The sequence below is a fragment of the Cibotium barometz genome, chromosome 41 (genome assembly GCF_041138505.1).
Source record: "Cibotium barometz isolate CiBa-2024 chromosome 41, ASM4113850v1, whole genome shotgun sequence".
Taxonomy (NCBI): Eukaryota; Viridiplantae; Streptophyta; class Polypodiopsida; order Cyatheales; family Cibotiaceae; genus Cibotium; species Cibotium barometz.
Window position 1 is genome coordinate 6724483 of NC_141086.1, and position 5952 is coordinate 6730434.

The window sequence follows — 5952 nt, forward strand, 5'->3', positions numbered from 1 at the left end:
GGAGGCTCCAAGAGAAGTGGAGTCGGATCATCTTTTCTGAGAGAGAGAGAGAGAGAGAACCCACAACCCAATGTAACCTGCCCCAATAAAGTAAAACCACCTCTGAGCCACCGATGATGTAGGCCAAGTGGTAGATGTATGTGTGAGCACTTTAGTCAAGGTCGCGGGCACTTATAGTAGCCTTGGACACATAGAGAGAGAGAGTGTCAAGGACTATGGAGTTTAGGGACTTGAGGCACTGGTCGCGGGCTATCAAGTAAGAGGGAAACTTGATACAGGGTCCAGGTGTGTTAGGATTATTCACTTGAGGGGAGGTGTTGAAATATACAAGTGAAAAGGGTGTGTGTGGGAACAAGCTCTTGGATAGAGGCTGTAAAAGAGGAGATGTAATTGTGAAAGAACCTGTGAAAAGGTTAGGAGAATCTACTGGGAGAGAATAATGGGTAGCATGAGGGAATTTAGGAGTGTGGAGTTATTCTGGGAGATATTCAGGGAAAAGAGAAGAGGTGGAGAGAATCAGGCAAGAGGTGGAGATATTCTGGGAATGAATCATGGAGAAATCAAGGTGATTTGATGCTTGATGTAAACACTATAAATTGAGGCATAGCCCTAATGAGAATTTGCTGGTTTTTGAGTATCCATGCCTACATTAATCTATGTGCTAATTATTCACTAATTACATCTTAATCACTTGCTAATCACTTTGTCAATTATGCTGATTCTAGTGTTTGATCCACCATAGCTCATCATTTTGCTCAAATTTCAACAGTGTTTAGCACATAAGTGACACACATAACTGCCTCTAACCAAAAAACATGAGATAAATCTAGGTCTTTGTCCATGCAATGTGCCATCTCCATGAGAGATATGTCCTTCCTCTTAGCCACACCATTTTTGTTAAGGTGTGTAAGATAATGTCCATTGATGTTCTAGGCCTCTTTTAGCCATATATATATGAAACTCCTTTGACATATACCACCCCTTGATCTGGTACGAAGGGTTCCAACTTTACTTTTAGATGTGTTTTTACCCATAGAAACAAAGTGTCTAAAGCATGTAATCTTTCTACAAAGCTCTAGGCTTACTACCTTTTGGAGATTAATCCACCTTGAATCTTGGAGCATATGCCTTTTATTTGTAGTGAGAGAGTGAGATAGAGTGAGAGAGTTGAGTCCTTGTAGGGGGTAAAGCAATTTCTTAGTGTGGTGACAAAAAGGAAGAAAATTTGAAAGATTGGAGCTAGCCACTATTGGTGCTTCTGGTGGTGATCCTGAGGCGAAGAGTAATCCACAACATACATTCATCATAAATGCATGATATAATGAGAGTCTCGTGAGGCTAAGAATAAACCATACCATACATGCAACACAAATGCTAGATACCTCTCTTTGTCTTTTTAAAGTCTAGAAGACCTTCTACCAAACCTTTGGTAGTAGACATCTCTTTGAATCTTCTCACATTTATATGACCCAATATCTTATGCCATAACTTAATGGAAAAATAGTGCTCTTTACAGAAGAACACTCCTCTTTCTTTGATGAAACATCCAAAATACCTTCTTTCTTACCTCTGGCCAAAACATTACAACCATTGTTGTACTCTTGTATCATGCATCCCTATAAATTCTTTTCAACAATCTAACCACAGACTGGTGACACAAGATTCTTAGTTATCCCTAGCACACATAAGACATAATGCAAAAACTTCACAACATTATATTTGGAGACTCAACTTTTACATTGTTAAAATGAGTGATGCTAGAGTGCCAAGTCACCTAGTCAAATTATCCCACATGAGCAAGCAAAGCCAACATGTACTCTCCTCATATAAAAGGGGGCCATTTCAAGCAATGAATACAATCACTTGCACTTATCTTAAGCCTCTTTATGTATCCAAGGTAGTTCATCTTGGTGCTTGATTATACTTGAGTGCATCTTAATTAGCACACACTTATTATGAGTTTTCTTCATTTCTATCCACCATAGATTAGTGTTGTCATTAGTACAGGATTAATTAATGATTAAGTAGATGTGATGTAATTAGGAAAGCTTGATCCACACTTCTCAACATGGTATCAAAGCTAAGTTGAAGCTCTCTCATAGCTACGTTAGCTTAGGTTTAGCTTTAAGATTGGTCATTAGCAATTGATTAGAAGCTTGTTTAGAGTTGGTTTCTAGTATTGCTAGTAAATCTATTTTAGATTTAGGTATTTGCTTAGGGAGAATAACTTTCATTGCTTGGCCTTATTTTAGATTTAGGTATTTGCTTAAAGAGAAGGACTTTGGTTGCGTGGCCTCAGTAGTAAATGCAATAGCACAATGATGGAGAGGTACCCCATGGAGCTGGAGTGCCCACGTACGTTGCCTGGTCCCAAGGTGTGGCTGCCCGTTTCTGAGCGTCCACACGGTTGCTAGCACTCCTGGCACAGCAAACATCGCCCATCTTCAGTGAATGAGCTAAGATTCCTTTCTAACGAGTAGAGCAAGTAGCACACTAAAGACAAGGGGAGAAAGAAGCTGTTAGCAAACAAAGTAGGTCATCGCCTTCATCTATAGTAGAGAAAATCCATCGTCATCATCAGCCAAGAGAAGAGAGAAAAGAGATTTAGGTTAAAGATAATAACCACAAATACAAATAATAAAATCTAACTCTTTTTTTAAAGAGGGGGTTCACATGCAATGCACCATGGGATCCACTAGCATGGATTTTACCAAAATAGACCTCTGCAAGACAACAACCATCACCGACATGGGTACTCTAACCATCAACATGTGTGTCGACACAAGCATCACCAATGCAATCCTCATCAATAATTTTTTTCACCAAAAATTGTAACCATTGCAGAAGTGGCCAATATGAGCACGTGAGAGTGAGTATGAAAATGAAGAGTAAATCCCTTGTAAAAACACTACAACCAAATGAGTATGCAAGCATAGGTGTGCACCAGCAAAACATAAGTGGCAACAAACATGAAGGCTATAAGAAAAAACAAAGAAGAGAAGCGGCAAAATCCTTGCATAAAAAATTCATCTCACTACCCATTTCTTAAATAAAAATTCATTGCAAAAGATCCTACTTCCTATAAAAAGTGCTTGTAACTAGCCTTTAGGATCGATGATGTACCCAAGCTGAAAATTTATCCCCTCACCTAGAGCCAAAGTAGCATTACGGGGGGGAAGTGCTAAAGTAGCACATGGCCAAAGTTTCTTATAGCACACGAGAGAATTTAGAAAGTGAAAAGTCACAATCATTTTGTGACCGACATCCAACCACCTTAAGTAGCCCAAAGATTTGGCACCAAGGGGGAGTGTTGAGAAAGTGGTGCCAAAGTGCACAAAAGGGAGTGAGTAAATAGAGAAAGAGAAAGCCTAAAAATTGTACCCAATCTAGCATCAAAGGGGGGTGTTGAAATGAGTGATGCTAGAGTGCCAAGTCACCTAGTCAAATTATCCCACATGAGCAAGCAAATCCAATACGTACTCTCCTCATGTAAAAGGGGGCCATTTCAAGCAATGCACACAATCACTTGCCCTTATCTCAAGTCTCTTTATGTATCCAAGGTAGTTCATCTTGGTGTTTAATTGTACTTGAGTGCATCTTAATTAGCACACATTCATTATTATGAGTTTTTTTCATTTCTATCCACCTTAGATTAGTGTTGTCATTAGTGTAGGATTAGTATAATGATTAGGTAGATGTCTTGTAATAGAGAGCTTGATCTATACTTCTCATCAAACATCACCTAGATGAAAAGCAGGATGAGAGAATCATCTCCAATGGACATAAAAGCAAAAGATTAACTTGGTCTTTGCTTAAAAATCATTCTCCATGAGAAGTCATGTGGTTGGCCATCTTGAATCACTATACCACTTATCATCAAGTGGCTCTTCAATAATCATAACATCAACCATATATTGTATGGTAATAATTTGCTTCTCTTTGCCCTCCTTCTTATTATTTGAGGCCTTCAAAAATATTCTCTAATGATGTGACCTAGATTTTGATAATAATGACACCATTCTTTCACCTTGTACATTATGAAAACCACCTCTTGTACCTTGATATATGCATGACTTGCATTTTGATGTGTATAGGTTACACGTCATCACCGCCTCCTCTGAAGCACCCCCTACCTCTTGTATTTTAATAATCTCATCTTCCTTGAGATCTAACTCATCCGGATTGCTAAGAACATTGTTAATGCTGATTTGAGCTTTGGTTAGCTCTTCCATATGCCTTGGAACCTTAACCTCTATTACATTTTCCTCTAGACCTTCATGATAAAATGAAATCATTCTGACCATACTATTTGTTGAAAGATTTTGATAAATTAGCAAGAACCTACTCTTCTTGGATCATTTTTGGAATGAGCTCCTCAAACATAATGACTCCTCCCTTGCCATTATATATGTGTGAAACATCCTATATTCACAACCAAGAGCATTCAGACATGCTTGAATAACATCATCATCTACTATGTAACCAATGTGACTAATCATAAATACCTCGAATTTTCACAATATAATCCAAGATTTTAAAAAATCTCCCTTTGCACATTGTTGAATTCAACTTTCAATTGCATTTTACGAGATTTGGACATATTCTCATACATGTTGAAACATCAAACAAATCTCACTGTGAAACATGTATCAAACATGCAAGTTTACACAGCACTTTGAACATCGTGTTATTTACCGTTAAGATTTTAAATATGGAAAACATGAATATACTTGAGAGTAAAATATGAAAAGCATGATTGGGATGCTCACACGAGTAAAATGTCAATCATTATCCATTAAAAGTTCAGTGCTTAGCTCAAAGTACATATAACTTTCTAAATTGAGAAACAAAGTGTCACCTCTGATCCACATGACTTCAATTCTCATTCTTAAGCTACCCTGAAGCTAAGATATAAATGAATAATAAATTACGGGTTAATGTCTAAATTAACACCTGGGCACACCTAGTGGGTAGTCTGCCCAATGGAAAAAGAAAATTAGCTTTTTAGAATTGTATAAAAAGGGATATGCCCTGCCATTGTAATATGTCTCTAAGAACATTAATAGAACTCCTTATAGAAAGCTTTTCCCCAATCTTCGATTTTCATTAGTGGTACTAGAGCTTGGAGTCGGTGCATTTACAAGAGAGGAAAGAAATCAACAGTGAGCTTACAAGCATTTGTGAATTTGTGAAGATAAGATATTTAAAAGCTTTATTAAGCTTTTAAAAATCTTTAAGCTTTATGCTTTTAAAAATTTGTGAAGATAAACGGAACGAGGTATGAGGAGCAAGCAACCCCCTCTCAAAATTGAGAGAGAAAGGAACCGAACAGTAGCAAACAATCTACCAAAACTTGCCAAAAAAACACCCACAAAAGAGGTAGATCCATCAAAGAAGAGACGAACTGAAGATGCCACAAGTCTATAGCACTCCACACGCAGAGAAGAGAACCACCAATTGCTGTCCAGAGTCGTGATCCAAACGCCAACACTGTGAAAGCACAAGACCGACACCCTCCTCTCAAGCGAAGGCAAGGCTGAAACACAAACAAAGAAGCAGCACCTCCATTTGCTCCCAAGGCTGAAAGTGCAGCACACAAACCACCACCACCAACACTGGATGCTGGAGAAGATAGCATAGGAGAGAAAGTGCTACTACCACCACCAAAGCTGAAGCACAGCACCCAAGAAGAAAACACAACCACCAATGTGAAAAACGCAACCTTCAAGATGAAGGCACAGCAAGCAGAGAAAAATGTAGCCACGAAGTGATCAAGAAAACGTAGCCGCCCGGAAGATTGCACAACAAACAACCTTCTATTGCATATGTAGGCAAAAAAACGCAAGCCTTCTTCTGGTCCCAAAAAGAACGATGAACTTCTTGCAAGAAGGGAACTCACCACCGCCTTGTAGTGCTAGTCACCTAAGCGATTGATACCATGATAAAGTTGCA